Genomic DNA, 23,006 nt, shown 5'->3' with positions numbered 1-23,006 from the left:
GTTAAGTGACTTGCCCACAGTCACACAGCTGACAAGTGGCAGAGCTGGGATTTGAACTCATGAGCCCTGACTCCAAAGCCCGTGCTCTTTCCACTGCACCACGCTGCCAAGATATATCGGGCACACACCTGAACCCGTGAAGGGGGCCAGGAAGCTCCCACCGCCTCTGCTGGGTCATGTCTTCTCATCAGAGAATAAGCCCTTCTCCCCTGAATACACACACACACAAACACACATGCCATCTCAGGCCCAGATAGACCAGACTTTAACCATTCAGCCACCAATACAGCCTTGCTAGTGTGGGGACCCCCCAAAAAGCTGCCTTATGAGTGATTGTTTGTGATCCCATGAAAAACAACGAGGAACAGACTTGTGAAAGCACTGATGCGCTGTACCTGAGACAGGTGATTGTTAGCCTGTGGGGGCGGATCACGGAGGGAGGCGAGGCCTTTTCTCTCTCTTCTATCCAGGAATTGGCCTGGGCCAATCAGTGACTGCCATATAGACCACAGCTGAGACCCCCAAAGGCAGATAAAAGGTGGTCGCTTTGAAGTAGAGCTCTGAAGTTGCTCCATGTGCTGGAGCAGATATGTTGAAGCAGGAGGGAGCAGCACTCAAAGCAAGCAGCAGAAGGCAGCAGCATTTGGAAGCAGAAAGAAGCATTGGCCAAATGGGGCCCCTTGACCAGCAGACCAGTAAGTGTGTGTATGTGTGTTGTGCTTCTGCTAAAATTAAGTAAAAAAGTTTTTCTCAGTGACCTTGGTGGTCAGTAGTGTGGTTTGACTCTACTATGTGTCACTGAAGCTCTTCTAGCCCAAGAAGGTCCTGGTTGGTATAAGCCAGGGGCTCGTGACAGCTAGCCCCTACTCCAGACTTTGGGTAGTTCAGAGTGCTTCAGCAAGGTGTTTAGCAATCAGATAAGCTGTTGGATGAAGGCTCTCTGTGAGGATAATTTAATAATTATGGCATTTAAGTACTTTAGGCTAAGCACTGTACTCAGCCCTATGGTAGATACAAGATAAACAGGTTAAGCACAGCCCCTATCCCACAGTGGGTCTCATGGTCTCAGAAGAAGGAAGAACAGGTATTGAATCCCCATTTTACAGAAGAGGGAACTGAGGTACAAAGATGTTAAGTGACCTGTCCAAGATCACACAGCAGGTAAGTGTTGGAGCTGGAATTAAAACCAAGGTCCTGAAATTTAGAGATGAATACAGGTGTGGATCAAACAAGCCAACTCATTCTGTATGGGGAAGAAAATTGGGTTCCAACCTCACAACATGAATTAAAAAAAGAAAAGACCTCTAGCTTGGCAGATAACCAAATAATACCATCATCAAATAGAAAGTTCTCCACCCAAAGGAACATTCATTCATTCAATCATGTTTGAGTGCTTACTGTATGCAAAACACTGTACTAAGCACTGGGAATGTACAATTGGGCAACAGATAGAGACAATCCCTGCCCAACAATGGGCTCACAGTATAAAAGAGGGAAACAGACCTCAGAACAAAACAAGTAGTCAGGCATCGATACCATCAAGATAGACTCTAGATACATACACATCATTAATAAAATATATAAAATGTATTAATGTTGGTATTTAAGTACTTACTATGTGCAGAGGACTGTTCTAAATGCTGGGGTAGATACAGGGTAATCAGGTTGTCCCACGTAAGGCTCACAGTCTTAATCCCCATTTTACCGATGAGGTAACTGAGGCACAGAGAAGTTTAAGTGACTTGCCCACAGTCACACAGCTGCCAAGTGGCAGAGCGGGGATTTGAAGCCATGACCTCTGACTCCTAAGCTCGTGCTCTTTCCACTGAGTCATGCTGCTTCTCAAGTGCTGTGGGGAGGGGAAGAGGGTAGAGCCAATGGAGGGAGTAGGGGGAATGGGGAGGCGAGGAGGGGCAGAGGGAAAGGGAGGGCTCAATCTGGGAAGGCCTCCTGGAGGAGGTGAGCTCTCAGTAGGGCTTTGAAGAGTTTGGCAGAAGTGAGGATGGAGGGCGTTCCAAGACAGCAGTAGGACATGGGCCAGGGGTCAACGGCAGAACAAGCGCTAATGGGGGACTGTGAGGAGGTAAGCCGCAGAGGAGCGGAGTGTATGGGGTGGGCTGTAGAAGGAGAGAAGGGAGGTGAGGTAGAAGGGGGCCAGGTGATAGAGAGCATTCCCTTGCACTCGTTTGGAAACAGGTTCATGCAGCTTGATAATGCTGGTTTTGCTAGTATTAGCTCTTGGCCTTGGAAAACTTCTCTTTCTAGAAAGTAATTTGAACAACAGATGTGCCAGAAATACTGGAATTGAACTCCTTACTGGAATCTGGGAGACTATTCGTTTTGCCACTAAACTTTTTTTAACTCTTACCTCTTCCTTGAAGGACGAGGGAAGAGCACCGCCTTGGTACTCATTCTCGATAAAGGAATATGCATGCATGTAAATCAATCCAACCTGTCAAGCGCTTAGTACATGACCCTGCACACAGTAAGCTCTCAAATTCCATGGATTGGAAAATGATTGTGATTTCTAGAGACTGCAAAATGTGGTTCAAACAAAAAAAAAACAGTTCGTATTCTCTAGCCAATTTGATATTCAAGGCTTGGTTTCAGGAAAGCACAGCATCTAAGCCCTTGGAATCATCGTCTGGCCTAAGATGGAGAATGTGTGTCTGCTGGAAAATCTTCCAGAACGATGGCATAAGGCACAGATGCCATGACAAGGCTGGGAATGAATGTAGGTCAGGATGGAGATCAGATGGGTGATCACGCCCTCCCTCTGAGACTGTGAGCCCCATGTGGGGCAGGGACTATGTCCCATCTGATTAAGGACTCTGAGCTGGAAAAAAGCCTGAGAGCTGCTTTTGTTCACCAGTCCCCTCTCCCCACTTCTGATCTTCATTCATTCAATCATATTTATTGAACACTTACTGTGTGCAGAGCACTGCACTAAGTGCTTGGAGAGTACAATTTGGCAACACATAGAGACAATCCCTACCCAACAATAGGTTCACAGATTAGAAGGGAGGAGACAGACAACAAAACAAGAAGACAGATATCAATAGCATCAATATAAATAGAATTTTGGATATATATATGGATCACTAATAAAATTGAATAATATGTACATATATACACAAGTGCTGTGGGGCTAGGGAATAGAGCAGAGGGAGGGAGTCAGGGCGATGGGGAGGGGGAGGTGAGGAAAAGGGGACTCTGTCTGGGAAGGCTTCCTGGAGGGGATGAGGTTTCAGCAGGGCTTTGAAGGGGAGAAGTGTGCTAGCTTGGAGGATGTGAGCAGGGAGGGCATTCCAGGCCAGAAGAAGGATGTGGACCAGGGGTTGACAATAGGACAGGTGAGAACGAGGCACAGTGAGGTTAGCGGCAGAGGAGCGGAGTGTGCGGGCTGGCCTGTAGAAGGAGAGAAGGGAGATGAGGTAGGAGGGGGCAAAGTGGAGAGCTTTGAAGCCAATAGTGAGGAGTTTTTTGCTTGATACGAAGGTTGATAGGCACCCACTGAAGCTTTTTGAGGGGGGTGACAAACCCAGAGCGTTTCTGTAGAAAGATAATCCAGGCAGCAGAGTGAAGTATAGACTCAAGTGGGGAGAGACAGGAAGCTGGGAGATGAGAAAGGATGCTGATGCAGTAATCCAGCTGGGATACGATGAGTGTAATAATGATGATGGCATTTGTTAAGCACTTAATATTTTCGAAGCACTGTTCTAAGCACTGGGGGGATACAAGGTGATCAGGTTGTACCAACAAGGTAATGGTTTGGATGGAAAAGACTGTGAGCCCAACTGAAAGATTGGGACCATGTCTAATTCCTACCTGTGTATTCTTTCCTAACATTTAGAAGAGTGCTCTATACACTAAGTGCTTGATAAAATACTATTACCTCTATAATATGTATTTACCCCAGTGCAGAGCATAGTCCCTGACACATAGTAAGTGCTTAATAAATATCACTATTATTAACTGTAATTGTTGTTGTTATTGCTGCTATGCCAACCATGGTATTCACCATCTTATATTTGGGGCAGTGTTGCCTCCATGTTAGAAGTACTGGGATTGAACCTCTACAGCTCTTCTTTGTTTTAATTAACCTAGCATCTGGTTCTTGGGCAACATAGCAAGATACAAAGTGCTTAATCTTGGCTTAAATGACATTTTGTGTTTAGATGCCCAACAGAAATGTTCATGATGAAGACTAAAAATGACAGTTCATGTTAAATGTGATCTTGACCTCACTCTGGAACACAGAGTATGAGGGATGGATTACATAGAGCAGTGCTTGCCAGGCCCACTCAGAAATCAGGTATGATTGCTCAGCAGAACTGCTATTGAATCATATGAGCTGTCAAGAAGCCTGGTGCTAATGCCTGCCCCAGATTTCAGGCCTTTTACAAAAATCTTGCCGGGCAGCAGTTAATAACTGAGGTGGCAGAAATAGGGTTTTGGGGTTTTTTTTAATATTTAAGGACTTTCTATGTGCCAGGCACTGTTTTAAGGGCTGGGATAGAAACAGAGTAATCAGGTTAGATACAATCTGTGTCCCACGTGGGGCTAACAGTCTTAATCCCATTTTACAGATGAGGTAACTGAGGCCCAGAGAAGTGAAGTGACTTGTCCAAGGCCACACTGCAGACAAGTGGCAGAGCTGGGATTAGAACCCAGGTCCTTCTGACTCCTAGTCCTGTGCTCTATCTGCTAGGCTATACTGCTTCTTTTTAGTTGGTTGCATAGAGAAGCAGTGAGGTCTAGTGGAAAGAGGAAGGCCTGGGGGTCAGAAGGCTTGGGTTTGAATCCTGGCTCTGTCCTTGCCCGTTGTCTGACCTTGGGCAAGTCACTCAACTTCTCTTCGTCTCAATTTCCTCATTTGTAAAATGGAGATGAATTATCTGTCCTCCCTCCCACTTAGATTTCTGAGCCACGAGTAGGACAGGGTCTGCATCTGACTATATTCTATCTGCTCTAGTATTTAACAGATCTTGGTTCATAGTAAATACTTAGTAAATACTATAAATTCTACCGTTACTATGACGTGGTTGAGTTCTGCTCTCTTCAGTAATAACATTTCTGAGCAATGTACTGTCATCTTGCCTCACTCCCACACACCCAAGAAGGAATGGAGGGAGGGGAAGCCCAGAGCTGAGAGGTGGAAAGAAAGACGGGGACTGCAAGGGAAGACTGTGCCCTCAGTCTAACACCTCAAGTGTCGCTTGTACTAAGGAAAATAATCTAAAAAGCATTCGAATCCTTCCTTCAAAAATGGCCCAATATGAAGAAAACAAATCCTAATTTGAAAGCTTTTATCCTAGATCAGCCTAGCTTTTCACTGTTATCTCCCTTCTCTAAATGAGTCAGTGGAGATTTTCATGAGGCTGGTAAGAAATTGCAAGCTTTATTTTTTTTTAAGTTAAAGCGTTTTCTGAGGCAAATGATTTCGACCCTGAAAGCCCTGCAGTAAAGAGTCACGTCATCTTCAGATGATCCAGATTTAGAGTCCTGCTTCTCTGTCTCCTGTCATTGCATGTGCCAGTCCACCAGGCATCTTTATAGAGTGTGGCTGAGCGGGAGTTGAAAGGTAGAAACAAAAGGAGGTGCTGAGATCGGCTGGGCTGGAGAAGGTGAGGAAAGAGAGACAGTGCCTTCTGGGGAGCAACAGCAAGGGGTGACTCCTTCCCTCCCTCCATCGCCATTTGCCTGGTGTGGCTCCCTGAGGGGCCTGATGCATCAGCAGTTAAACACTGTCTTCGACTTGATTAGGTGGCCATTTGCGGTGACGGCTCTTCTGTGACATGGGGCTTAAGTTGAACTGGGATTTCCTTCAGATGAGTCCTGATGGTGGCTTCTGCTCAGCAGTACTGGAGATTTTTAAGTGAGATAGTGGTGTCTTTCTGGTACTCTGCAGTTTTGGTTCTGAAATGAAGGCTCTAAACTGGGGAGTTGCACACGAATTTATCCTTATTGTTCTCAGGTGTAGGGATCCAGAGAGCAACATGAACAGCGTGTGGCTCAGTGAAAAGAGCCCGGGCTTGGGAGTCAGCGGTCATGGGTTCTAATCTTAGCTCCGTCGCTTGTCAGCTGTGTGACTATGGGCAAGTCACTTAACTTCTCTGTGCCTGTTACCTCATCTGTAAAATGGAGATTGACTGTGAGCCCCATGTGGGACAACTTGATCACCTTGCATCTCCCCTCCCCAGTGCTTAGAACAGTGCTTTTATACATCGTAAGCACTCAACAAATGCCATTATTATTCAGGCCAGGCAAATATCTTTTTATGCTTTCCACTATTGCTCTGCATCTTCCCTGTCCTCTTCTATTCCCCTCCCATTTTAGCATTATTATTATTACACTTAAGTGTTTTATTTTGTGTCAAGCACTGTTCTCAGGACTGGGGTAGATACAAGTTAATCAGGATAGGCCCTGTCCCAAATGCGGCTCGCAGTCCAAATAGGAGGAAGAAAGGCAAATGATGATTAGAATGGTATATATTAAGCACTTGCTTTGTGGCAAGCACTGTATTAAGCACTGGATTAGATGCAAGATAATCAGATTAGACCAATCCCTGACCCAACATGGGCCTCGCAGTCTATAGAGGAGCGAGTATAAATATTGAATCCCCATTTTACGGATGAGCAAACTAAAGCTCAGCAAAGTGGAGTGACTTATCCAAGGTCACTCAGCAGGCAAGTGGGTGGAGCTGGGTTTAGAACTCAGGTCTTATGAAATACCAGCCCCGGACTTTTTCCACTAGGCCACCCTGTTTCCATCGCCTCCCAACACCACCCTATAAAACCACCCAATGCCGAGTCATTCTAAAGCTCATGAAGAAGTAGCATGGTTTAGTGGAAAGAGCCCGGGCTTGGGAGTCCGAGGCCATGGGTTCTAATCCCGGCTCCGCTGCTTGTCAGCTGTGTGACTTTGGGCAAGTCACTCAGCTTCTCTGTGCCAGTTACCTCATCTGTAAAATGGGGATGAAGACTGTGCCCCCACATGGAACAACCTGCTTTCTTTGTATCTACCCCAATGCTTAGAACAGTGCTTGGCACATAGTAAGCGCTTAACAAATATCATAATTTTTATTATTATTACCAGAGATGACCCCAACCCTCTATGTTAATCTTCCCTGTTGCAGACTCACTCATGATTTCTTGTCAGGAGAATATGGGGGCCTCTCTCTGGCCCAAGTTCTGCTTGTCTTAGCATCTGAGTTGCCCTCCCTCTTTACAGTCTTCCATGGGGTGTCCATGCCCCTGTCCCATCTTCATTCTATGCTATTTCTTGGTAGCCTAGATTGCTGCTCCTTAGGATCAGGAGCACATGGTTATTTCCAGGGCCTTCCACAAGGAACCTTCTTTTAAACCATTGGCTAAGGCGAGACAGTGGCTGGATTTGTTTGGAGCAACTGTGCTCTGTGAAGGATTTTTTTTTTTCCCTTGAAATAGTCATTTTGGGACCCGAAATGTGGCAGGCCAAAAAGGACCTACTCCAGGAAGCCTGAAATAGTAATGGTCATCATTAATGGGCCAAATACTATGCTAAGTGTTTGGGCAGATGCAAGCTTATCAGATCAGACAAGGACACAGCATTACATCAAGCATTACATCAAGTGTTCCTGTCAAGCACTGGCTCCCAATCTAAGCGGTAACATCCACACCTCTGACTCCCTTTCAGCCCTAGAGAGTTTCCATCATTTGGCAGGGTCCCCCGCATTAAGGACTGTCCCCCAATCAGAGGTTGGGGCTGACTCTCCCTGTCCTCATTCTACATTAGGTCTCCTGGAGGCCTCATCTAATCATATAGTTTCAACATCAAACGGAAGCTCTACATCACTGGCTTTAAAGCAGTCAATCACCTGGCCCCCTCCCATCTCACCTTACTACTCTCCTACTCTAACCCAGACCACATACTTTGTCCCTTTAATGCTAACCTTCTCAATATACCTCAAGCTTGTCTATCTTGCCCCCAACCTCTCGTCCACATCCTGCCTCTGACCTAGAACGCCCTCCCCCCTCATATCCGACAATGACTCTCCCCATCTTCAAAACCTTTTTGGAAGCACATCTCCTTCAAGAGGCCTTCCCTAACTAAGCCCTCCTTTCCTCTTCTCCCTCTCCCTTCTGCATCGCCCTGACCTGTTCCCTTTATTCATTCCCCCTCCCAGCCCCACAGCACTTATATACATATCTGTAATTTATTTATATTAATGTCTGTCTTCCCCTCTAGACTGTAAACTTGTTGTGGGCAGGGAATGTCTGTTCATTGTTGTGTTGTAGTCTCCCAGTGCTTAGTACAGTGGTCTGCACACGGTAAGCATTTAATAAATACAAGTGACTGGCTGCACACTCTTCTCTTAGAAGAGTTTAAAAGGAGATGTTAAAAGTTCAAGATTGAATCCCCTGCATGGGGAGTTTGCAACCTTGATGGGCCATGCTATCCTCTCACCTGTTCCTTCCCCTCCTCCTGCATCCAGGACATCTCTATCTGGCACCTTAAGCTCAATTTGAGAAGCAGTGTGGCCTAATGGAAAGAGCACTGGGCTGGGAGTCAGAGGACCTGGGTTCTAATTCTGGCTCTGCCAATTACTTGCTGTGACCTTGGGAAAGTCACTTAACTTATCTGGGCCGCAGTTTCCTAAACTGTAAAATGGGGTTTAAATCCTATTTCCTCCTACTTAGACTATGAGTCCATGTTTGACCAGGGGCCGTGTCCAACTTGTTAAAAACTTGTATCTACCCCAGTGCTTAGAACAGGGTTTGACACCTAATAAGCACTTAAAAAAAATACCATAAAAAATCTTTGTTCAACCTGATTAGCTTGTGTCTACTCCAGCCCTTAGAGTATCTGGCACATAGTAAATGCTTAATAAATTTCATGAAACAATTGCCAAAAACCAAAAGCCTCATCTTCTTTCTCAATCTTCTCCTCTTCCTAATTTTCTCATCAGTCACCAGCACCACTACCATCCACCCTGTTCTTCTATGAGCTCACAACCTTAGGGTCACCTTTGACTCTTAAACCTTTCATTGTCTAAACTTAGTCAGGCTCTAAATCCTGCTGGTATTTCCTCCACGCATTTCTCAGATCAACCTTTTATTCTCCACTATTATGTCAACCATCCTAGATCAAACACTTGACATCCCCCGACTAGACTATTGAATCAGCCTCTTCACTGGCTTCCCTGCTTCCCCTCTTTCTCCTCATCAGTGGGTCCTATGTACAATTGTTCATCTCATCTTCTGAAAACATCACTCCTTCTCATAACCTTCAAATGGTTACCCAGTTCTTCTTACACAAAATGAAAAGCCTAACAAGTAGGCTTAAGCTCCCTCCAAGCGGTCTCCCACCTACTTCTTCTCTCTTTCTCCAACTACATAATAATAATAATAATAATATTTCTTAAGCACTTACTATGTATCAGGCACTATACTAAGCATTGGGGTGGGTACTAGCAAATGGAGTTGGACACAGTCCCTGTCCCATGAGGGGCTCGCAGTCTCAACCCCCATTTTACAGGTGAGATAACTGAGGCACAGAGAAGTGACCTGACTTGCCCCAAGGTCATACAGCAGACAAATGCGAAGCCGGAATTAGAACCCATGGCCTTATGACTCCCAGGTCCGTGCACTATCCCACTATGCCACGTTGTTTCTCCAATCCTTCATAATATTATCAATTATGGTACTAGTGAAGTGCTTACTTTGTGCCAAGCACTGTACAGAGAGCGGGGTAGATAAAAGTTAATTGGGTGAGACACAGTCTGTGTCCCACCTGGGGCTCACAGTCCAAGAAGACAAAATTGAATCTTCATTTCACAGATGAGGAAACCGAGACACCGAGCCATTTAGTGACTTGCCCAAAATCCCACACAGGCAAGAGGCAGAGCTGGGATTAGCCAAGACCTTTGACTTCAAGGCTTATGCTCTGTCCACTAGGCCAGCAGTTCTTAATCTGCAATCTTCCCTCACCACCGAAGGGTAATATCAACTCAACTAGTGGAATTTCATATGACCTTGGGCAAGTCATTTATACTCTCTGTACCACAATATCCTCATGTGTGAAATGGGGATATTAATACCTACCTCATCAGAACATTTGCAAGGATAATGTAAGTGATGGGAAAGTGCTTGGGAAAAATTTTCAAGTGTTACACAATATATGATATTACTATTAAAATCCTATTTTTAAAAAAACTATCCCATCTCAAATGGAATTGAGAATGAAACACGAATAGATGCCAAATCTCATCTTTGGATGATCAGCATATGAAGGATCTGAGCAAATTGTAGACCTTAGATTTTCTTAGATTGTGAGCCCAGGATTGGTCAAGAGGAATTGTGCCTGAGCAGTTTAGGATGGTAGCTATCCCATTTTTTGGAGAAGGATGTCATAGAGCTGAATGGACTCTAGACTTGTTGTGGGCAGGGAGCCGACTCTGTTATAGTGTACTCTCCCAAGCATTTAGTACAGTGCTCCACACACGGTAAGTGCTCAATTAATGCAATTGGTTGACTGATGGTGAGATCTCCAAGGAGAGAACAATGTTCTCATCCCCTCCATCTGAACCAGAGTTTTAACACCCATCCAGTGATCCCAGGAGTTCTTGTTGTGGTGAGGTGTAATTGTAGGTTGTGAGTGGCTGTTGCTTAGATATGGAGAATGACATCAGGGATATTTTAGTCAAGGGATCTCTAGTGTATCTCGCCTTACTGACATTGGAAGGTCTTAAATTTTTTTTGGTTTTTTTCTCCTGCTTGGAACATCTGTGATATTTTTCCTTACTCTATCATTTTTTTCATTACTAGACCATCCCTAAGTACCCCCCACCCAAGAGGTGGGAGGCAGCAGAACACGGAGCTAGGGTGCATCAGTGGGGGAACATGCAGCTTAAGATCAGTGTAGAAATGTCGCAGAGCACACATGCAGTCACAGCCCCGCGCATATCGGTGAGTTTGCATCAACATCCCTGCAGCACTAGGACTTAATGTCAGAGGCTGGGCTTACAAATACTGAGGTTCGTCAGCAATTACTGTGGGCTGTATCTCTGCATTTCATGCACCATCTGGTGTTTGGAACCCAGAGTCCACCCAGGTCAACTGAATTCATATCTGCAGAGCTGCACGGCCTGGTAATAAGCCATAGGAGTTCATTGCGCTAGATCAAAGTGGTAACCCTCTGTTATAAGTTACCCTGATCTAACCCTTATTAGAATATTTGGCTATTACACAAGGATGTGGAGAAACTGGAGCAGAAAGACTTTTACTGGGCAAAGAATGTTTAAAAAGATGGAAAATTGGTCCTTAGAGCACCCCAGGAAGAGGGATCCGGCAAGAACCTGAGAGCAAGGAGCAGCTATTTCAGCTTCACTACAACTTCCCCGGAGGAAAGCATGAAGCCTGGGCACGGGGTGTGAGGCATGGGTACCCCAGGCATCCCAGACATATGGCTGATTCCCCCACTGGTGAAGCCCTCCACCCTGAGTCTTTTGGGTGCAATAGGACAGCGCTCTACAAATAAGTGTTTGGGTTAGTACAATATGACATAGAGGAAGTGAAGGTGGACTACTTTCTTTTAATGGCATGTTAAACACTTACTAGGTGCCAAACTCTGTATTCAGCCCTGTGGTAGACACAAGGCAATCAGATTGGACACAGACTAAAGAAGGAGAACAAGTGTGAAACCCCCATTTTACAGATGAGCAATCTGAGGCATAGAGCAGGTAAGTGGCTTGCCCAGGGTCACTCAGCGGGTAAGTGGTGGAGCCAGGATCTGAAGCTGACTCTCTCCTCCCTCCCTCCCCTCCATTCTCTCTCCCGGCCCACCCAACAGAGCAAGTGGGGTCCCAGAAGGGGATCTGGGGATACAGTATCAGGAACGGGAACACAGACAAGTTGGGAAAAGAAGGAGCAGAAAGCGCTGATTCAGCCCTCAGCTCTTGCATACCCAAACCCCTGATCTGTGCTCACCCTGGCTGTGAATCAATCAATCATTCACGCTATTACATTTGTTGAGTGCTTACTGTTTGCAGAGTACCCTAGTAAGGATTTGGGAGAGCACCATATAGTAGAGTTGGTAGAAACATCCCTGCACACAGAGGAGCTTAGTCTAAAGGGGAAGAAAGTTGCTTTGGGGGCACAGAGAGTGGAGTCAAGGAAGAGCCCATTTCTGGAGATGTCTGTCCTCTGCCTGACAGTTGGATGGAGACACTGGAAGGACTGGCCCAGCCAATGATGTCCTCATGCTACCCTGAAGGCCTAGCCACACACGTCATTGTGGCCACAGATGTCACCACCCTCTCATGTGACAAAAGGCCATATATCCAACGTGGGATCACTTTGCCCGAAGAAGACTGTGAGCCTTATGTATAAAGACTGAGAGTCCTAGGTGGGACAGGCTCTGTGTTCAACCTGATCATCTTGTATCTACCCCAGTGCTTAGAACAGTACCTGTAGCATAGTAAGTTTTTAACAAACACTATTTTTAAAAAAAAAAAAAAAAAAGAGAGAGAGAGAAGGTTGGTGGATGTTTGACTGCTTCAAGAAGAGGAGAAAAATGTCTGGCCAAATGGGCTGTGGGCCCTGAAGCTCCTCCACCTCTCCCTTCCCATCCCCACAGCACTGTACCCGTCCGCTCAACTGTATATATTTTCGTTACCCTATTTATTTTGTTAATGCATTGTACATCGCCTTGATTCTATTTAGTTGCCATTGTTTTTACGAGATGTTCTTCCCCTTGACGCTGTTTAGTGCCATTGTTCTTGTCTGTCCGTCTCCCCCGATTAGACTGTAAGCCCGTCAAACGGCAGGGACTGTCTCTATCTGTTGCCAACTTGTTCATCCCAAGCGCTTAGTACAGTGCTCTGCACATAGTAAGCGCTCAATAAATACTATTGAATGAATGAATGAGAACTAGGCCTTCAATTCAGGTAAGAGAGGGTTTAGTTGATCCTGAAGAAGAACTTCATGACTGGGAAAATGATATACTAGTATGGGGTACCAAAGGATGGTCTTGGCCCCAGGAGCTCTTAGGGGCAAGATTAGACATACATCAGTCTTGGATTATCCACCTGCCTGGAGGCAGTTAATATCTTGAGGTCCCTTCTGTCACCTTGGTTGGAGGCAACCCTGTAATAACTCGAGGAGTCGTGCCTGGAACTGCTTTAGCTCTAATATTTTCTGAAACATTGTAAACTGCGATTTTTCCATTAAATATCCAACATGAGGCTTCCTAGTATAATGCTTTTTGAGACTGGTGATCAATCTCTTCAAATCTGTTTTCCCCTTAGAGTGAAGCTCCTCACTGCCAAAGATGACTCCCTCTCGTGGACACTAGGAATGGATGATTCAGCAGCCAGAGGTGGAACACTTAAGGACTTGGGCAAAATCCAGGATAGGGAGCAAAGTACTTGCAGAACTGAATAAAGACCCCTGACTGCCCCACCCATCCTGCCTCCCCACAATCCTAGATTACACTGAAAATGTTTCAATAATTTTTGAAATTACTCTACGTCTCTGAAAGTAACACATTCCCTCTGAATCACATTCCCCCCTGAATTCTGTTCAACAGTAAAGATGGCTTATCAGTGCATATGCTTTGTAAATTCTTGCCCCCTTGGACATCGTGTACCATCCATTACCATCAAAAGTCTTTTTAATGACATTTAGTCAATGGGACCACCATCCATTATTAAAAATTAAATGATAGTGTCTGGGGCCGAGAAATCCAGAAAACAGGAAGTGTTTTCTTTTCAATTTTTTTTGCCTTTGTGTCTAAAGAAAGTGAAAAAGGCCAGCTCATTTGAGAAGCTGCCAACTAGTCACGCTAAACATCCCCAAGAAGTGTGTGCTATTGATTTCAAAAACAACCCATAAATGATGCTGAACTGGCAGCTGCAGGGAAAGAAGATCTATCACTGTCTTACTTCTCCAAAGTAGCTATTAAACTTTCAGACTATTGGGATTCACACTGTTGGAAAATGCTAGAAACTAGGTCAATGAAAAAGGGAGGGTAGACTTGAGGCCATAGTTCCAGTTTAACAGTCCAGATTCAAAGAAGAATGATTGATTTTTCCTTTCCAGAGGATGGAGTTGGTTTGTGAGCAGCTGAGGTAGCCAGGTTTCTCTTAAAATGCCTGATTGAGGGCCAATTTATATTCAAATCAGAGGTGAGTGGTCAGGCAAGCAAGTCCATTTTTCCATAACAAAATGGAAATCTCAAATACCAAACCTCATTATTGTAATCTGTTGGCAACTCAGAAGTATTACATGTCCAAAGTCTGGCAAATTGCCTGGCCTGGAAGTTCAACAAGAGCCAGAGTCTACTGTATGGTTTCCATGCAGTATCACCTAGTGGTGAACTATTGGAGGAGATAGACTCTCATCCATGGATTTCTGGTGGCCAACAGTTATTGAGTATTTTGCAAGAGCTGCTGAACTCTTTGGACTGATAACTAGTCCAAAACCAGACAGAGGTCATTGTTCAACCAAAGCCCAATATCACAGCTCCTGCTCCAGTGACATCCATCAGTGGTGTGCAGCTTAAAGTCGGTGAAAAAATATGCTACCTGGGCAGAGTGTTTTCACAAAACATGATTATCAACAACACCTCAAGACACATTGGTATGGCCAGGGCAGCATTTTAAAAGGCTGAAACCTTGTCTCTAGAATTTATCAATCAGTGGGATTTATTGAGTGCTTACTATGTGCAGAGCACTTACTAAGCACCTGGGAGAGTACAGTTCAACAGAACTGGCAAGAAGGGAGAGTCAACCTAGAGATAAAGATTGACATACATCATCTTGTTGTCATCCCAGCATCTTTTTAGAACTATGAGGCCTGGATACAAACAAAACACCTGGACTTTCAAGCTAACCTTAGAGCTCCTGGTCTGTCATCCACCCTGGCCTCCACCCACACTTCAGCGGACCCCAGGTATTGCAGGAGGAACTGATCTCCCCTTTTAGACAGTAAGCTCACTATGGGCAGGGAAGTTGAATGTTTACTACTAATAATAATAATTAAGGTGTTCGTTATGCACTTTCTATGTGCCAAGCACTGGGGTAGATACAAAGTAGACTGTGAGCCCCATGTGGGACAATCTTAGTCCCCATTTTTAGATGCAGTAACTGAGGCCCAGAGAAGTTAGGTGGCTTGCCCAAGTTCACACAGCAGACCAGAGGTGGAGCCAGGGTTAGAACCCACGTCCTCTGACTCCCAAGCCCATGCTCTTTCCTCTCAGCCACACTGCTACTGTTATGCTGGACTCTCCCAAGCTACTAGTACAGTGCTCTGCACAGAGTAAGCACTCAGTAAATGCTATTGAATGGATGAATAGATGATCAAGGATTCAGAGATAGTATTTGTGGGAGTCCAGGCTCACAGAGTTAGAGTAGGTTGAACATTTATTTTGATAGCATGGTAGTCCTTCATTTTAGTCTGGAGCTTAATATCATTCTGCCTCCATACTCTGACAGACTTCCCAAAATGTGCATACCTTCTTGATTAGGTTTTCTACCTTGTCTATTGTTACATTATTGGCCAGGGTGCTGCCCGGGGAACTGAATTGTATGATTGGGTTTAGTGATGTGCTTGTGTGACATTTGCTGTTTTTTCCAGCCCTCTCCCAGATGGGGCAACTCCACAAGTCTCTTGGAGGGCCCTTCACTACATGGTATCCCCCAGTCTCCATGAAACCTTGGGTTTTTTTTCCCTCAAATACACTCCTTAAGAGTCTAACATCTGTCCCTCCAAATATGCATTCCCAATATTTTCACTGTTTCCAAGCCCTTGTTCTATCAATTAAATCCCAAAAGGCAAGGAGAATTTTGGGAGTTCATCCAGCTCTCCCTATTTCCGGGGTACTGCTTTTGATAGTTCCAGGAGATATTTTTCAGATTCCCCTCACCCTTTATATATCATATTAATATCCGTCTTCCTATTAATGCCTGTCTCGCCCTCGAGACTGTAGGCTCATTATGGGAAGGGAACGTGTCTGCTAATTCTGTTGCACTGTACTCTCCCAAGTGCTTAGTACAGTGCACTGCACATAGTAAGCGCTCAATAAATGTGATTGATATTTCCAATGGAGCATGTCTCTTTCCAGCAAGTTCGGGTCCCTGTCCATTTCACTGAACCACTCATACTGAGCGATATAATGACCTGTTTTCACATGTTATCTGCACCAACTATTTGGCATTCCTTGACCCCAGAAACGACTGGAAAAGTAATTCACTAGAAAGCTCCTCCCATAGTCTTATGGTTATAAAAGAGTCTAATGTACTATAACCTAGAGTTCTTTTCTGGGCCCTCTCTGGACATTCCACATCTGTGGCTTGCAGCCTGAGGGAAATGGCTAGTTTTTCAGGGCAGTAGGCTTGTACCATAGTTCAGGATGGTTTGTTCAAACCTGATGATCCCACTTTCCTGCTCTATTTTGATACAATTTTCACCTTTCTCCCAGATGGATTGTTCACTATCTCCCTCTGATTGATTCTCCCCGAATATCCAAGAGGAAACATCTGATATCTTTTTTAACCAGTAGTTCTTTGCCTATGTAAATCAATTTTGTTCTGAAAGAGATTTTCCCAGATATTAGCCAGATCATGGATATTGTGTCCTGAAAAACACTTACCATGATCCTCTTAGTTGGGATGAGGATTTTCCAGTCCCTAAATTTGGGTATGGATAAAAGAATAATAACTGTGGCATTTGTTAAGCACTTACTAAGTGTCAAGCATTATTATACTGAGCACTGGAATAGATACAAGATAATCAGGATGGACACGGTCCCTGTCCCAGATGGGGACGACAGTCTAAGTAGACAGTGAATCCCCATTTTACAGAAGAAGAAAATGAGGCAAAGACCAGGTAAGTGACTTGACCAAGGTCACTCAGTGGGCAAGTAGCAGAGCTGGAATTAGAACCCAGGTCCTTTGACTCTCAGGCCCCGGGGTATTTCCAATTCCCATCTCCTGCTAATCACTCTAAGTGCTTGGTTTCCAGTTTCCAAAAATTATTAGTTTTTCCATTCCAATATGCTTTTCTTCCAATGGTCCAATTGTAAAATTAAACTGGGATGTCTGTCAGAGTTAACTATATGGAATTTTATAGTGGTAAACACAGTATTCCTGTATCCTTACACGTTATTTTGGCTTTTTTGTGGCTTATGCTCAGTCTGTAAAGATGGACTGAGGCTGCAACTTGTGTTGTAAGGTCATATTCATCTCTTCTTGGCTGTGTGCTTCTAGGAAGCGGTTATATGTCGACAGCAACTCTTGAAAGTCTACTTCTAGGACTTTGAATGACACTCGAAGTCTGATGAGTGGCAAGCGTTTCCTGGGGGAGCAGAAGCATTTTCTCGCTCTATGTCCGAGTCTTTTGTGGCATCTCCCAACCTGACTGCAAAGAATAAATTGAACGTGGCTGGCTCCACTGTGCAGCCCAGCTTTACCTCTTTGGCGATGAGTAATGGATCGGACAGGACACACAGCTCTGACACCATCAGCCATGAAGCAGTGTCAGAATCTTAATGAACTTGTCAGGGCAACCAGATTTACTAAGCAATTTCCAGAGCCTGGATCCACAGATGGTGTCAAATGCTTTCATAAGGTCTATGAAAACTGCGGGAAGGTTCTCGGTTGCTGCTCCCTGAAATTTTGCGGCATCTAAGATGATGCAAAGACCGTTCACGGAGTGCCACACTGTGGTCTGGAACCACACTGCAAATCTGAGCTTCCTCTTCTGCAGCTGGTCTGGGAGAACTCCCCCCAGGTTCCTGCTGGAAATAGATGGCTCTGAAGTGGTTTGATAGTCACCGCAATCTGATCTTTTGCTTTTCTCTTTCAAGATGGCATCTTCTCAGTATTGCAAATGTTGGGTGTTTGAGGAGGGTGTCCCCTCCCTTTTTGTAGATCTCTGTGAGTCTGTGAGGCGGATTCCTTAATTGTGAAAGAGGAATTTGCCCTGGGTTTGACTCCAGGGTTCCTGCAACTGGTATCTGAAGATGTGGAATGGGGGTAGGGGAGGGCAAAGCCACTCCCATTTGTGTGTCTTCCAGGACTCGATCAGGTCTTTGCTGGAGGCTTGAACACCCAGTCGTCCTGGATTTTTTTTATCTGCTGTGATCCAGGAGGGAAGATGCCTGTGGGGGCAACCTACCCTGAGCAGACCCCATCTGGAGAAAATGGGGAGCCTTGGATTGGCCTTCCTTTACTACCTGCTCCAAATAGGTCCAGCTACTTTGCCTCAATTTTTCATAGAAGGAGCTTCCACCAGGCTCCAACTTAATGCTTTGGACCCAGAGGACCCAAGTTCTAATCCTGGCTCTGCAGGATTAGAGCCAGGTGTGCTGTGTGACCTTGGGCAACTTCTCTGTGTCCCAGTTACCTCATCTGTAAAATGGGCATTAAGATTGTGAACCTCATGTAGGATGTGGACTGTATCCAATGTGATTGGCTTGTATCTACCTCAGTGCTTAGGACAGGGCCTGGCACATGGTAAGCGCTTAACAAGTACCATTAAGAAAAAAACAATCCAAGAGCGACAAGCAATTTCTAGGCAGGTGTTGATGTGGAATGGCATCTCTTGGTCATAGATCATGTATTTTTTAAAAAAAATGGTATTTAAGTGTTTTTTTGTGCCAAGCACTGTACCAAGTGGTAGGGTAGATAAGATACTATCAATTTGACACAATCTGTCTCTCACATGGGGCTCACAGTCCTGATCCCCATTTTACAGATGAGGGAACTGAGACACAAAAGTAATTAAATGACTACTATCTTGCCCAAGGTCACACAGAAGACAAGTGGAAGAGCCGGGATTAGGATCCAAGTCTTCTGATTCCCAGGTCCGTGATTTAATTTTGAATTGGATTGAATTAGCAGATAGTGCATCAGTTCAGCTCAGGCCCAGAGGAGCCAGGATGAGGGTAAGTGGAAATGAGGCTTTCCTCATCCCAACACTGTGTAAGCTGCTTCTGAGACACTGTTTCTTGCAGTCTTGGAAGGCTTTCTTCCAGTCAGTGTGGAGTGGGACAGGTAAGAGAATGAGGGAAAGAAAGTTTGGTTTTTTCCTCTTGTTCCATGCCAAATATTTATCCTCATTCAGGTAAATATATCGCTGTAAATGAATCACATGAGGGCCTGAGTCTTTTCTAGCTTTTGTTTTCCAGCTTCAGTATAAATGGGGTCTTTTTATCTCTAAAATAGGAAATGCAATGATTTTACGTTATAAATGTTCTGCATTAGAGTTTCCAAGACAAAGGCGATAAAAGCCTTTAGCTCAAATGAGCAAATGTGCATATCGAACACCCACTGAAGTGGGTTATTTCTTTCTGAAACATCACAGGAAAGATTTTCCTTTTCTTAGAATCTACATGAAAAAGCTACAGAGCTGGGGTGCAGGCCAGAGGAGGTTTCTGAGATGTGCTGACCTGTTTTCCCAAGCTGGCTAAGCACCTATAAGTTCATGCTCAAAGGTAGTCAACTATAATTAAAATTCATCACCAGAGACATTGACTTGGATGCCTAATTTATATTGTTTAATCATTTATCGGGAATCTTAAATGAACAAAGGAGTATCAATCTGATTGAGTCATTATCGCTTCCAAGGTAACTTTTCAGTGCTTCCTTTAAATGCTAGCCTTGGAAACTCATCATATATATGGTAAGCAAAGCAGAGCCAATTCTAATTTGCCACAGTGTGAGGCTGAATCTCCACCAAGTTTCCCTCAGTGAGGTATTTAGTGGTGAAAAGAGAACTGGGATTACCTGGAACGAATGGAAGAAATTTAGGAAAGCTCACACTTGGAATAAAACCAATATATGAAACCCTAGAGTGGAGATGAAATTGTCATCCAAATGCAGTCTGCAAGAAAGTTTAGCTCACAGGAGAAGCCTCATCATTCATCTGGTTGGGTTTGGATGAGGCAGAAGGTTTGGAAAAATGGTTCTAGTCTTCCACCTTATCTTGCAGGAACAAGATATTCTTAAATAAGAAATCTCAATCAGGCACAGGGCTATCAGATTTTGCTGCTGCCATGTCAGCAGCTGACTGGCAGCCGACCTGGGCCACCTAATTTTTTTTTTAATGACATGTGTTAAGCATTTACTATGTGCCAGGCACTATATTAAGCCCTGGTGTGGATACAAGCTAATCAAGTTGGACACAGTCCAAGTTCCACATGGGGCTGACAGTCTTAATTCCCATTTTACAGATGGGGTAACTGAAGTACAGAGAAGTTAAGTCACTTGCCCAAGATCACACAGCAGACAAATGGAGGAGCTGGGATTAGAAGCCAGATCTTCTGAGCTCATGCTCTTTTCTCTAGGCCATGCTGCTTTTCCATTTGCAGTGAACTTTAGGTTTGGTTTCCCTAACATTGACTTTGATGGTTGCATGGGTGAGTTAGTACAGAGTTTCCAGGATTCTGTAAAGATGACTATTATTTTGCAACTACCATAATTAAATCACACCCTTGTCTCATCTGTTGAATTTTCCAGGCAGGGAATGAGAGTCTTGTCATTGAAACCTCTTCTAGGATGGCTATTTAAACCTGGCCCAACCTACGTATAAGAGCCATGGCCTTACGTCTGGCTCTGGAGCATCAGTAAACTCAGCTAGGCATTTCATTTGTGTCTTTGATGAAGGATTTAAAAGAGGTAAAATCTGATAGCAAATCTATAAGATGCAAACAGTGCTATTTTTCATTATCCAAAATTTACATTCTCTCAGGAGTCAATTGAAGGAGAGTGACATTGAACTTCAGAGATTGTCATGGAGTTACACTGATAGATCAGTCTTTCTCCAAGACTGTAAAGCCTGGACTGGAGTGGGAAGAGATTGGAGGCAAAGGAAATCAGCAAGGAGGCTGATATAGTAGTAAAGGCGGGATAGGATAAGTACTTGGATCAGCATAGTAGCAGTTTGGATGGAATGGAAAGGGCAGATTTTAGTGGTGTATGAAGGTAGAACCGATAGAATTTGATGACAAATTGTATATTGGGGATGGTTGAGAGAGATGAGTCAGGGATAATGCCAAGGTTGCAGGCTTGTGAGACAGGGGGATGGCGGGGTTGTCCACAGTCAGAGGGAGGACAAAGTTTGGATGGGAACATGAGGAGTCCCCTCTCACCTCTGAAAACCAACCCTTGTGCCTATGCCCACCCTCATCCCCTCTCTTACTGCCAACTTCCACCTCTTATCTTCCACTGGCTCCTTCCCCTCTGACATCATTTTTTAAAGTGGTATGTATTGAGCACCTCTTATGTGCTAAGCCTTGAATGAAGCACTTGGAAGAAAATGACAGAGTCAAAGACATAAGGTCCCAGCCTACAAGGAGCTTTAATAGTGGGTAGGGAGAGACCAACATTATTCACAGATAATGAAAGCTAGTGGAAGAACCAATAGGGAGGCAGGAAATAGAACAAACATCTGAGAAAAATAATTGCATGTCCTGCCTCTGCACACTGGGTCATGTATACACCCAGCCCCACCCAAACAGCACTTATATACATAGGCTTACACTTGGTTGGTGTCATGTCTGCCTTCCCTGCTCCACTGTCAATTCCTTGATGGCAGCGATCATGTCTACCAACTATATTGAACCCTCCCAAGTGCTTATTTCAGTGCTCTGCACACAAATCTAGACTGAGAGTCCGTTGTAGGCAGGATTGTCCCTCGTTATTTGCTATATTGTACCTTCCAAATGCTTAGTAAAGTGCTCTGCACTCAGTAGGTGCTCAATAAATACGATTGAATGAATGAAATATATATTGGCTACATGCCCCTTCCTCTACCACCCCACCCACCAACCTCAAAGTTAGCCCCCCAGCAGATCTCTCCACTGCCCCCCACACCATTGATGTTGACCACTTCCTTGCCCTAGAAATGCTAGTTGACATTTGCTTTGGCTAACACGCCAATCACCTGCTTCTCATTCTCCCTCTCGGACTGTTCCTTTTTGGTCTCATTTTCTTGTTCCGCTTCCACCTATGATCCTCTTCTGAGTCCTGTATTCCTACCACAGCACCCGTGCTCTTGGGAAGTTCATCTGCTCACAGGCTTCTCGTAAAAGTTGTAATATTTATGGAGAAGCCAGCGGGTGAAATGCACTGTATAAATACTCGGGAAATACCAAAACCAGTGAATGACCCATTCCTCCTTGATTACATTCTATTGGGTGAGAGAGACATAAAAGCATTTATAAATGGAGTAATCAAAGTGAATAATTGAATGTGCAATTGAAAAAACACATTTGCAGGTGATGGGAAGCAGTGTGGCCTAGTGGAAAGAGCACAAGTCTGGGAGTCAGAAGGACCTGGGTTGTAATCCCAGCTCCACCACTCGTGAACTTGGGCCAGTCACTTCACTTCTCTATGCCTCAGTCACCTCATCTGTAAAATGGGGTTTAATAATAATAATAATAATGACGGCATTTGTTAAGCACTTACTATGTATTAAGCACCATTCTAAATGCTGGGATAGATACAAGATTATCAGGTTGTCAGATGAGGTAACTGAGGTACAGAGAAGTGAAGTGACTTGCCCAAAGTCACACAGCTGACAAGTGGCAGAGTAGGGATTAGAACCCACGACCTCTGACCCCCAAGCCCGGGCTCTTTCCACTAAGCCACACTGCTGCTCTGCGAGACCTGGGGTGGGACAGGGACTGTGTCCAATCTGATTAGCTTGTATCTACCCTCATACATTCAGACATTCAGTGTCTGGTATATAGTAAGGGCTTAATAAATACCATAAAATATAGGTATGGCATTCAATCCATCTGTGTTATTGAGTTCCTACTGCGTGCAGAACACTACGAACATGCTAGAGACTCTATATGATTAGGAGGTTCTTCAGTTGACTCACAGATGTATCTCATTAGCTGCAACCTGTCTCGTGCTCTACAGTACCTCATTTTCTCTTGCCTCCAGGATGCAACCCCATGGATGTCCAGGGGATTCAACTTTACTCTGGTTAAAACTGAGCCCATCTACCCTCTAAAAC

General features: G+C 44.6%; 1 long non-coding RNA gene across 1 annotated transcript; it reads left to right on the top strand.

Annotated features, from left to right (window-relative positions):
- Nucleotides 1-498: 498 nt before the first annotated feature.
- On the top strand, nucleotides 499-13,767 carry LOC103170697. The gene is made up of 2 exons (XR_486350.3): nucleotides 499-695; nucleotides 13,289-13,767. It is a non-coding gene; the product is annotated as an uncharacterized LOC103170697 (long non-coding RNA).
- Nucleotides 13,768-23,006: the final 9,239 nt, after the last annotated feature.

This window comes from Ornithorhynchus anatinus, chromosome 7 (assembly GCF_004115215.2).
Source record: "Ornithorhynchus anatinus isolate Pmale09 chromosome 7, mOrnAna1.pri.v4, whole genome shotgun sequence".
Taxonomy (NCBI): Eukaryota; Metazoa; Chordata; class Mammalia; order Monotremata; family Ornithorhynchidae; genus Ornithorhynchus; species Ornithorhynchus anatinus.
Note: the sequence above shows the minus strand (reverse complement) of the source record. Positions and strands in the feature narration are given on the sequence as shown.